Source organism: Mytilus californianus, unplaced genomic scaffold (assembly GCF_021869535.1).
Source record: "Mytilus californianus isolate M0D057914Y unplaced genomic scaffold, xbMytCali1.0.p SCAF_2, whole genome shotgun sequence".
Taxonomy (NCBI): domain Eukaryota; kingdom Metazoa; phylum Mollusca; class Bivalvia; order Mytilida; family Mytilidae; genus Mytilus; species Mytilus californianus.
The window spans coordinates 12,533,547-12,546,219 of NW_026262668.1; the positions used below are offsets into that span (position 1 = coordinate 12,533,547).

The 12,673-nt window shown below is 30.6% G+C and overlaps 1 long non-coding RNA gene across 1 annotated transcript; it reads left to right on the plus strand.

Annotated features, from left to right (window-relative positions):
• The first annotated feature begins 2,805 nt into the window (after nt 1-2,805).
• On the plus strand, nt 2,806-6,691 carry LOC127729267 (uncharacterized). Its single transcript, XR_007994567.1, has 3 exons — nt 2,806-2,925; nt 4,117-4,236; nt 6,572-6,691. It is a non-coding gene; the product is annotated as an uncharacterized LOC127729267 (long non-coding RNA).
• The last annotated feature ends 5,982 nt before the right edge of the window (nt 6,692-12,673 follow it).

Consider the following 12,673-nt stretch of genomic DNA (forward strand, 5'->3'; position numbering starts at 1 on the left):
AAAAATACTATAATATATAAAACTGTTTGACTAATCATACAACTTTTCACGGAAAGTTTAGTTAACAAATCGATAGGTGCCACTAGTGAAGGAGTTCCTACTGACGTTCCGATGTAAAGCTTAATTTTAGATTTTTGTAGGGTCCTTCATTTTTAATCTTTTGGGTTCTGAATAGAGTTTAAATATAAAAATAAGAAGATGTGGTATGATTGCAAATGAGACAACTCTCCACAAGAGACCAAATTGACACAGAAATTAACAACTATAGGTCACCATACGGCCTTCAGCAATGAGTTAAACCCGTATCGCATAGTCAGCTATAAAAAGCCCCGAAATGACAAATGTAAAACAATTCAAATGAGAAAACTAACGGCCTGATTTATGTACAAAATAATGAACGAAAAAAAAAATGAAAAACAGCAACATACGACAACCACTGAATTACAGGCACCTGACTTGGGACAGGCACATACAGAATGTGGTGGGGATAAACTAGTTTGAAGGCGCGCTAACCCTCCCCTAACCTGGAACAGTGGTGTAACAGTAAAACATAAGAACAAACTATACAAATCAGCTGAAAAGAACTTAACTCATCATGCATCTAAGTCTAAAATATCAATCAGTACATATCCAACCTCAAATGGATTTAGTGTAACCCAGCAAACACAAAACATTTTAAAAACATTTTTTTTGTCTCTCACAAAATATTTCAATAAGATATCATTTAAATCAGAGAAATGTTTATTTTATTGTTTTTGAAATGTTTTATTTCTAACATTTAGGTCAAATTTTTTTACAACATTTACAAAATATTATTTGCTAACATTTTTTATTCATGTTCTTAAATTCACAAATGGGCTCAGCTTCAAGGTATAAGCTTCAAGATGTCAGAATAATATTTGATTAATCTACTTGATGAATGAAGCTTTACAAACACAGTAAAACCATGATTAATTTCTCAATAAACAAAACCAATCGGCTTTCTCAGCTTAAAGTCTTGTGCATTGCATTTGAACTATTACTGACCTTTTTTTGGCGATTCAAGGATATGAAGTACAGTGGGAATTAGTTCTTACATCGTGTTGCCAATGCTTTTTATAACAAAATAGACACTACAAATGCGTAACTGAGTCTTTGCGCTTTGTACACAAATGAAAGATATAATTACTTTGTTATATTATATAGATACGGCTTGTTGGCGAAAACCTTAATTGTTAATATGACTTAATTAGACAATGTTGTTCTTTTGGCAAAATTCTACGAATATCATCAGATGGTGTTGAATGATATATCTTTTTTGTAAGCATTGCATGTAAAATGAAAAAAAATACTATAATATATAAAACTGTTTGACTAATCATACAACTTTTCACGGAAAGTTTAGTTAACAAATCGATAGGTGCCACTAGTGAAGGAGTTCCTACTGACGTTCCGATGTAAAGCTTAATTTTAGATTTTTGTAGGGTCCTTCATTTTTAATCTTTTGGGTTCTGAATAGAGTTTAAATATAAAAATAAGAAGATGTGGTATGATTGCAAATGAGACAACTCTCCACAAGAGACCAAATTGACACAGAAATTAACAACTATAGGTCACCATACGGCCTTCAGCAATGAGTTAAACCCGTATCGCATAGTCAGCTATAAAAAGCCCCGAAATGACAAATGTAAAACAATTCAAATGAGAAAACTAACGGCCTGATTTATGTACAAAATAATGAACGAAAAAAAAAATAATGAAAAACAGCAACATACGACAACCACTGAATTACAGGCACCTGACTTGGGACAGGCACATACAGAATGTGGTGGGGATAAACTAGTTTGAAGGCGCGCTAACCCTCCCCTAACCTGGAACAGTGGTGTAACAGTAAAACATAAGAACAAACTATACAAATCAGCTGAAAAGAACTTAACTCATCATGCATCTAAGTCTAAAATATCAATCAGTACATATCCAACCTCAAATGGATTTAGTGTAACCCAGCAAACACAAAACATTTTAAAAACATTTTTTTTGTCTCTCACAAAATATTTCAATAAGATATCATTTAAATCAGAGAAATGTTTATTTTATTGTTTTTGAAATGTTTTATTTCTAACATTTAGGTCAAATTTTTTTACAACATTTACAAAATATTATTTGCTAACATTTTTTATTCATGTTCTTAAACATTGTTCTAAAATATCCCGTAGATATTTTATAATATAAAAAAAATAATATTTTCTTCAATTGGTATTTCATATTGTTACAACATTTAAAGTAAATATTTTCCAAATATCCAAAAAACATTTTGCAAAAAATGTTTTACAGAAAATATAGTTTTGCTATTTGCATAAAATGATTTATAATGTAAAATTAAAATGATTTACATAAAACATCTGAAAAATATCAGCTAAATGTTTTCTATAAGATATTTTGACAAACACATTATTTAATAGTCTTACTGATATTTTATTCAACATTTTACGGATATAAAAATCACATTTTATTTAAACTTTATTGAAAACCCCACAAACAACGTTTTGTGGAATTAGCTCTTTTTTTTTCAGGATAAGATATAGTACTACATTTCATCAATATCATGACAAGCAAGATACTATACCGTTGAAATCCTTGATATCTTGAAGTCAGATTTTATTCCTTCTTATATCAAAATTAAGCAATAATGTATTAATAAACAATCACCTTTATTTAATGTTTATTCATTTCATCCGTGTATATTTAAGAAATTAAGAAATGAAAACTGTAACTGTACTAAGTTTCATTTTCGTATCGTTTATATGCATTACGGCAAACCGACCTTTTCCGGAATCGACTTTTGTTTTATCACCGGAAGTGATATTGAAATTTCAATTTTGAAACTAAAACAGATCAACAAAGAGAGCGAAGAAAATTGTTTGTTACGCGATATATACTCACTTGGTAAGAATGATTAATCTCTTTAGATGAAACTTGTGCATTCATATTGTGTGTTCAATCATAATCGGAACCAATACATCTGTTTCTAGAGGTGCGGATCAAGGTTTTGAAAAAAGGGGGACCCCTGCCCAAGGCAAGCAAACGATTGGAGTGATACTTGTAAATCGTCTTTGCATTTATCTTATATGTAGCTCCATAAGGGGGTCGGGGCCCCTAAATCCGCCACTGTTCTAGCATCTACGTACACCAATTATGAATTTGTTCATTGATATAAAACTAAGGATATGACATACATTTATATGTGGCTTGTGTGTTTGATTGCTGATACACCTTATCGCTATTTGTCGGCCATTACTGGACATCACAAAAGCTCCTGTAAAATGTTGACGTCATAATAGAAAATATTTGACACCACAATGGAAAGTAATACACCTTATTGCTATTTGTCTGCCATTCAATACTGGACATCACACAACTGTCACAAGTTCCAGTAAAATTTTGACGTCATAATAAAAAAATATCTGACGTCACAATGGAAAAGTGATTGTTGTCTGACGTGAAAAGTTCAAGCAGGACAGATTCTCGGGTCAAGCGGGAATAGCGATAAGGTGTATTATTGTATGACGTATGCTGACGTAAAAAGTTCAAGCTGGACAGATTTCCAAATACTGAAAAAGCTATAAGGTGTATGAGACATGCTATCCACCAGAATTCAAATGACTTGGATAAAAAAATTATAGGTCACTGTACGGCTTTCAACACCGAACAAACCCATACCATATAGTCCACTTTAAAAGGCCTTGATAAACAAATGTTAAATTTTTCTCAACACAATTGAAACAAAACAACTAACCGCCTACATTAAATACAAATGAAAAACAAATATGACAGACTTAAACCTACAACAACTATTCCAATAAGCATGACTCAATACTTTGTTCCGAGGCACACACACAAGTTACAATAACGCTTATATCAGCACCATGTGAATATGGAGATTTTTTTTTCTAGTAAAATCAGTGTATGTATGTATTTGCAAAACAGTAAATTAAATTTCCCTTAACAGCTTAATGAACATTACGAAGACTATGTAAGACTTCAGTACAAGCAAGATAATATAAACTGTTGTTTAAAATTATATTTATTGATTCATACAAACAATGTACATACAATGTATCTTTTATTTTTTAACAGGAGCTAAAAGAAAAGCAACAAAGGATAAGTTCAATATGCATGATATGCAGGTTTACAATTTGGAAGTGGCGCAGGTTCTTTGGAATGTCTACAACCTTTCAGGAGAATTTTTTTTTTCAAGTAAGATTTTCATACAGAATTACTGTTATTCCATATTTAATTAAATATTTAGCATAAACAATACATTACATTCAAGATTAAGGGCATACAATACAGTAAAGATATCCGGATATTTGAATAAATTATTTTGTTTGTGACAAAATAAAAACAAGTTGTTTATTTAAATCAATCTTTAAGTCCAACAGTGTGCTTTCATAAACAACATATTTGCTTTCCTTTGAAGTATTTAAAATACATATAAACAACTCATTTAATGACATCTGTGTGTTTCTTGGAAGTTAAGTTATATTATTATCATCATTGCGAAAACAATGCGTAACACTTCGATAAGTTTTTTTTTTTTTTTTTTTTTTCATCTAAAAATATCTTTATTGCACTTTTCTTTGCTATATTGACAAATTACTCGACCTACAGCAGTTGGCCGAGTATCCCTGTGAATTAGTCACTGAATAACCAGGGAAATTACCCAGTGAATTCATATTTATAAATAGTTAGTTAGTTTTACAACTCATACTTAATACAAACATTTTTGGAAAATACATGATCGCATGATTACGGAAAATGTACAGTTTTGTCCGGTTTTGTTTCTAAGTATTAGAACTTTATGATCATTGACCTTAACCTTTTGTAAAGAACCGTTAATCAGTTGTCCTGATGAATTCATGCGTCTTATTGATTGTTCTCGCAAACAGCTTAAACTTTAATTAAATATTGGAAGTGGTAAGTTTTGGAGTCGTAAGTTAGATACAACGTTCTGATTGAGCCGTCATGTAATAAATTATGCGCATATGAGTATGGAGACAACTACTGTACTTTCGTTTTCAGTTAGCATGCTGTTTTAATTTCTTACCACGTGTTCAGATCTATTTAATGCATACATGATGAGATTTTACACAAGTTTTCGTATATCTGAAAATAGTAGATTTCTAGCTATTCATGATCATATGTATTCTTTTATATCATTTAAAAATTTACTGTTTTTAGCATTAATGAATTTATTAATTTCGTATGTATTCAAAACTTCATTTCTGAAAACTGCATACGCATCTATACCTTTTTGTTTATAATTTGATATATGAGTACTTTTATGAATTGAATAGATTAAGATAGTTAAGAAAAGATTTATATCATGATACATAGGATCATGTATTTTATAGCCCGAAACTAAAGTTTTTATATTAAATATATGTGACCCTATCTTTGTTTTGCTTACAAGCGCATATACTTTATTCCAAAATTCATGAAAGTATTGACATTTGAGAAAAAAGTGTTCGTAGTCTTCAATCAAATTACACAGGACACACATACTTGTATCTTCTATGTTCCATTGTTGTAGTAATTATTTACATGGGAGGATGTAATGGAGCAATTTCCATCTTAACATTTTATATTTGTTATTTATTAAATAAGAAAAAGTATATTGAAGCATGTTACTTATTGGAGTGATTGATTCTAGCTTGAAGATGTTTTTCCATTTAAAGAATCCTATAGGTCTCTCGTCATTCTTGATATTCAAATGGTTGTATATTTCTTTAGATAACATTTTTTCAATTAGTTTAGTTGTTCTGTTAACAGTCAATGACAAGTTTAAATTTGTTTTTACCGAAGTTTTCATGGATATATCAGATTTTAATGTATTTAGCCATTGTTTTGGAATTGAATTTTTCAATTTTGAAAGTTCTGAGATCCAATTAGGTTTAAAGGTTAATTTCTCCAATATAACTTTTTGTGAAATATGCCCTTTATAATCAATAATATCATTGATGTAAATAATACCATCTTTTATCAAATTAAGATAAACTAAACATTTTCCTTCAAATTTTATATTTTTGTTACCCCACAACATTTGCTGCCTAATATTTTTAAAGTTTGTGATTGGTGTGGTACTTGTTGGTGTATTATTTGCTTTGTACCAGCTCTTTAATATGTTCAAGTAAAATGAGGGTAATGTGTTACTTAAATTGGATATTGAGTTTATGTTGTCTGGCATCATATGAAATATAAGGTTGTTTTTACCAAATTTGTTAAAATAATATGTTGGAATGACTTTCCAATTAGCAAATTCTTTTGTAGTTAATCGTTCGATAAGTTATTATGTGCCTATAGTATACTACTAGGACTGTATCGTATGCCCTTAGATACAAATGACAAATTATAAACTGTGTCACTCTACAGAGCCATTTATCGTCCCCTTCCGACAGACTATCATCGTTATTTTTTGTTCAAAACTTTAAAGGGGAAGGGATGTTTATCCTTCAGGCAACGTGAATCGTTCTCTAATAAAGGAATGTGCAAGAAGTTTATATATGAATGTAAGATTTTGTTTTTCTTTCAGAAGCATGGCACAGCAAGAAAAAGATATAAGACACTACAAGACAATCTAAGTGACTTTGAATAAGACAATTGATTGACTTTTTCAATGTATTCTTAAATAAATCAAATAGTTGATGTAAAATGGTGTTTTGTTCTCATCTCTTAAGCCAATTATCAATGATTATTGACTTAAGATGTTACCCTATTAGAAGTGTAAGGTTTAAGTTTAGAAAGAGAAGTTATATTGAAAAATCTGAATTTGGGACACAAGTTTTAATCAATGTAACTTCAACTTAAAAATGTGTATAATGTTTGCATAATGTCCAATGGCAAATATGTCATGCATGTTCAGGTTGACATATGCATGATGTGTATAAGATAAGTAATAAAAGTTGAGAGTGAAAAACTAAACATTATACCATTGTGGTAGGAATGTGGGCTTTCTTGCACTGTCTGTCGTCTGTCCACCTATATTTGTCGGATTTTGTCCAACAAATATTTTCATTACTGTTTTTCCCAAAACTGCTGATCAAGATGAGTTCATATTTGATGATCTGCTTGATAGTGATGAACTGTGATGTGTGAACGTTTTTGTATCTGGCACCTGTTTCCTGTTTGCTTATACATTGTATTTCAAAATGTTGAATGTTCTCAAATTTTTCATTACTTTTATTAGTAATGCTGCTGAACAGAATGACTTCATATTTGGTAAGTGGCTTGACTATGATGAGTTGTGTCTGCCATGTTGGTTCTTGGTTTTAGATACTTTGAATTGTGAATTTTCATATGCTTAATAGCAAAACAACTGATTTATTCTTGTTTGTATATAGAATGAATCACTGTGTATAAATTAAACTAATAATTTGTTATTTAAAAAAGCAGCAAACTCAATCAAAAGTACAGAAATTTTTATATTGATATGATCTAGATATCAACCAAAAACATCTTCTTAAAACATTTTGAAACATTTTTTTAGGCACAGTCTCACTTGAAAGAAAACATCCCAAAAACGTTTTTATAACATTATTTGATGTTCATGATGTTTTTCAAACGTTCAGAAAATATTTCCAGAAAATATTTTTTAAACGATTATCAAAATGTTATATTTGCCATTGGTTTTCACATTATCATGACATTTCTTGACAACATTTTAATTATGTTATGCAAATATTTTAGAAAATATATTAGAAAACGTTTTAGCGATATATATTCTACCATACATTTTATGTTTTTCTCACGTTCTTTTGTGATATTTTCATGACATTAGACACAACATTTTAATAACATTTTAAAGATGTTTTTGTGTTTGCTGGGAAAGACATCATTAACAGTCAGAGATAAATATGACCTTGTTCAATGCCAAGATACAGGTATCGACAGATTGTAGAGCCATGAATCTTCATATGTATATAAAAATAATATTTAGTTTGATTTTAATTTACTGATAACAAAATCAATATATTAATACCAATAAAAACAATATTCAATGATCTAATTATAGTGTTAAATTGGTAACCTTATAGAATAGTTTATTTAAAGGATCGATAAGTTAACCCGGATCGTATCTAAATTTCCGGGCTCGGTAAACAACATCTCCGTAAAAATTAGTATGTGCTATCCCGTAAAATATAAGTTTTCTACAGGTACAACCAAACTTCTAAACCAAATCTTTATATCTATGGAAGGATTTAGTAAAGGTTTTAAGTAATTTGGGGTAACTAAATCCCTGCCTTAATAATTTATCAGTAATACATAGATCACGTTCATTGAAATCCAAAACGTCACAGCAGACACGGGCATAGCGAACGAGTTGTGATATATAAACACCGTAAGAGGGTGCCAAAGGAACCTCAGCGTCAAAAAGAGGAAAATTAACAATAGGAAACGAAAAATTGTCCCTTTTGTCGTAAATTTTAGTGTAGAGTTTCCCGTGTTAAACTTAAATATTTAAATCTAGGAAAGGACAATTATTATCGTTTATATTTGATTTATTTAGTTTCTTTGGGTAAATTTCGGCAGTATATTTAGAAAATTCTTGATTATTTAACGAAAAATGTCATCAAGGTAACGATAAATGTTGTTGAATTGATCAATTAAATGCAATTTAGACGGGTCTTTACTGAGTTTGACCATTTACTGTGATTCATAACAGTACAAGAACAAGTCTGTTTTTAAAGGGGCGCAATTGGTGCCCAAACGAATATCTACAACCTGTCGATAAACTTTATTGCCGAAACGTACAAAAATTATTATCATTGTTTTTTTACCGCTTTTTCACATTTGTTTTCACAAAAGTGTTGTTTATCTTTCTTTACAATTTTTGTTATTATACTGCCTTTTTCGTTTTTTACCTTTTGGTTTTTTCCTTTAACATGTTTTATGTTTTTGGCTTTCCCAAACGTTTTGTCAGTAGTGCACATCGTGAAGGTTATTGTCTTGCGTTCATACATTTAATCAAAATGCTGTATTGCAGTATAAGTTTCAGTAAATCAAATCAAAATGACAGTAAAAATTAATTTGGCTAAAGTTTGTCAAAAGTATATCAAAGAGACACACATTTGTTAAGTCATATTGGAAATTGTCCTTTTTACTTGTCCAACAAATCAGGTCAGGAACCGTCTCTAAATTGAGATAAGCTGTGAGTGTTTGAGCACTTTAAGGGCTGTTCTTTTGGATTTGCTTTTTTCCAAAATTTTCTCTGTATAAATAGCAAATATCATCTGATTAAAAGGAAACCGCTGACGTTTTGTTCTTTTCTACCATTCATGATTTTTCTATGATGTTGTTTATGATGTGCGTTTCAAGTATAGAAAACGTGTATTCTTCTTTGTTGTTTCCAGCTAAAACAAAACTCACCTGTGTTGGTTTACATGTAACACCGAGGCAATGGAGAGCTGTGAACACAAAAAAAAACTCTGCTTAAAGTCTGTTGATTATATCAGAATCACAAAGTATTCTAACGGATTGTTTAAGTAGACGATATGTCCAAATATAGTTCCTAGAAGTGTGCCCTACTGGCTAACCCGTTATTAAAATCTCGTGAAGCAGAATTTATTTTTGAAATTCTATAATGCACACAAGGGGGTTTAGCACAATATTGAAATTTCACGTAGACAATTTGATTTTGTCCTAACACTAATTGTCTGGTTTGTTATCAGTGCGTATTTTTATCACAAATTCACAACCACTGTGAACATTCAATATGGACTCTTCAGACAATATACAGAATGATTCATATTCAGACTTTTCAAAGGATATTTATACTGACAACAGGTAACTATTGTCTATGACAGTATTTTTTAAGGGTTTGTTTTATAAAAAAAATCTATTCTTAATTATTCGAATTAGCATCTGTGTTAGCTGTAATGTGTATGAATCGCAGGTATTATAATATAAGAGGCACACGAGTTTGACGATGCTCAAATCTCATAAATCTCTTGTTTATACATAAATTAAAACCACTAAAAAGAAATCGTATGAACTCAAACAAAGCGATACCGGCTACATCGAAAGGATAAGCGTTTATTGTCTATCATTCTTCAGCAGCCATGCAAATCAAGCATCAGTTGAAATGTCATAATAGAGAAAAGGATAAAATCAATAAATTAACGATTAGACTACTATTCTGGAATCTGAAGATCAATCACCGCAAAATACATGTCGTTTGTGATTTGAGACATTGAAATATCGTATTGTTCATCCAATTCATGTTGGTGAGCGTAACGTAGTATCGATTTCAGTCCCTTTCAACACTACCCGGTTGGAGCAGATTTTGTGTCAGGAGCATTCCGTTGTAAATAAAGTCCGTATAATGTTAAAAAACGTAATTGATCAACTGAGATATGTAAATGCTATACGACGGGGCAAAAGGTATTATTCTACTGAGAAATGGGAGTTGACAATGGGAAAGCTGTCATTACGTTTATCAGAGATTTCAATTTCGTCTATCTGCGTCAATAAAAATAATAAGATCAATATTTGAAGCAGATGTTCTAGTTCCGGTAATAGCCATAATGTCAAGTTCACCGGGAAAATGAGATGCAAGCACTCACTAAAATGCAAAAAATACCTGGGTTTTGTTACAAAGGACATTTAACCAAATTAGGTTCCCAAACAAACTTAATTATGAATTAGAGACAACAATAGTTACTCGATATTCCAATCTCGTAAATAAATTTACGAAATATTTACAAATCAAGATAAAAACATCGCATGAACTCCAAACGGACCGAGACCGGCTGCGTCAATAGAGAAAATTTGAGGACAAACAGTAAATTTACAGAGTAGATTACTATTGTGTATACTACTACAGATACAATGCTAATCTGAGACTTCAAAAACATGTCTTTTATGAGTAGGGACACACAAACATCCCATTGGTTAACCATTTCGTGATACAGATTATTTTTCAGTCGTTTTTCGTCGTAACCCTGTTGGATCAGTATTTTTGGCATCGAAATCACATCTCTGTTAAAAACTGAAGGTTCTACGGCCGACATTTTGAATGGGTGTTTAACCTTTTATAAGACTTTAATTACGCATCACTTCCGTTTCAATATAATAGAAGGACCACATTTTGTTATTCTGTTTGATACATTGTAACTAAATATTTTTGTCGAAGAAATTTCTGTAAAATACGTATCTTTACTTCATCAAAAAGCATAGCAGTAAAAGACACATTTGTTTTACTCGTTTATACTTGTATCGAATCGGAACCACGAGTTTCAAGTGTGAGAATATCAAAGTAATTCTAACTAAAATTGAGAATGGAAAGTGTGTATTATGTTCCTGTCATTGCAACCAGAAAAACACAGTGTAATTACATACGTAATAATTGTTTTTTTCATACATTAAACAGATCTAAGCGAAACCTTTTCAGTTGTTAGACAAGGTAACAAAAGTTTCAGAAAAAGTGCAAAATTTGGAAAATGTAAATTGATAATGATACAGAAAAAAGAGAGACTTACCTGTATTTTGCACACAATCAGCTGTATGACAATAACAGCCATGTGATATAACAGAATCATGATTTAAACAAACTTCATTAATATGGGGCTGAAATAAACATATCGAAGATAAGAGTGAAAGCTGTAAGTAGCCAAATATTTAAAATTGACGAAACATGCGTAACAAGGAATACATCTACAACATATCAATACCATCTATTTTGAGTAATTTTTCTATGACCCATTGATACCAACAATTTTCAACGTTGCGTGACGTCATTGCTTATTGAAAAAATTTGAGTATTTACCAATAAAAAGAGTCAGAATTAACAAAGATGGCATTCAAGATTTATAAGTCAAAGAAAAACTATTACAACCATGGGAAGTGCTCGTTAATGCGAAAATATACTAGTCACGTGTCGACATTTCTCTGTAACAAAATTATTCATGTTACAGTCGAAAACTCCTAAGTATCAAAATTAAGTTGATTAAAAAAATAGATGATAGCGCGAGCTCGAGTTTTTTTTTAAAATCCCACCAAAGAATAATAAGCAGAAATTAACCTCGATGTGTAGAATTTCGAAAGAAAAAAGATAATTTAGGCTCGGTATACTGATTTAAATATTCAACTCGTATCTTTTATTGTGCATTAAAATGAGTTACCTTTCTCAATACTAAGTCTATAATTGAATAATAACCAAATAGACCTGCGTATTGTTTGTCGACAAAACGCATCTTCAACTTTAATAAACAAGGTTGACTATACAATTGCAATATTGAACATGTAAACATAGTGTGACGTTCAACCTAAAATAAGTTTTAACTGAAAACAATGTCGCCCAAAATATTAGTTGATTAAATTAAACTTTAACTATGAATGCCGTATTCCCAAAGGAATTATAGTGTACGCATTTTATGTTGGCGCCACATTTTTTATTTCTGTAAATCTCCCATTTTGTTAAAATTGTTAATAAATTCGAGATATTACTTTGAATGATTACTTTACATTTCTGTGAATTAAGCAAATATGTAAATGATTCGACAATCGAGCGTTATTTTGTAGTTTGTTTATTACATTTAGTTTGTACTAGAACGTTTCTTATGAGCTATTAGTTGTCGAATACGCGTTTGGTACAGAAACATTTATAACAGTTAATGTTTTTACAAAATACAAAATC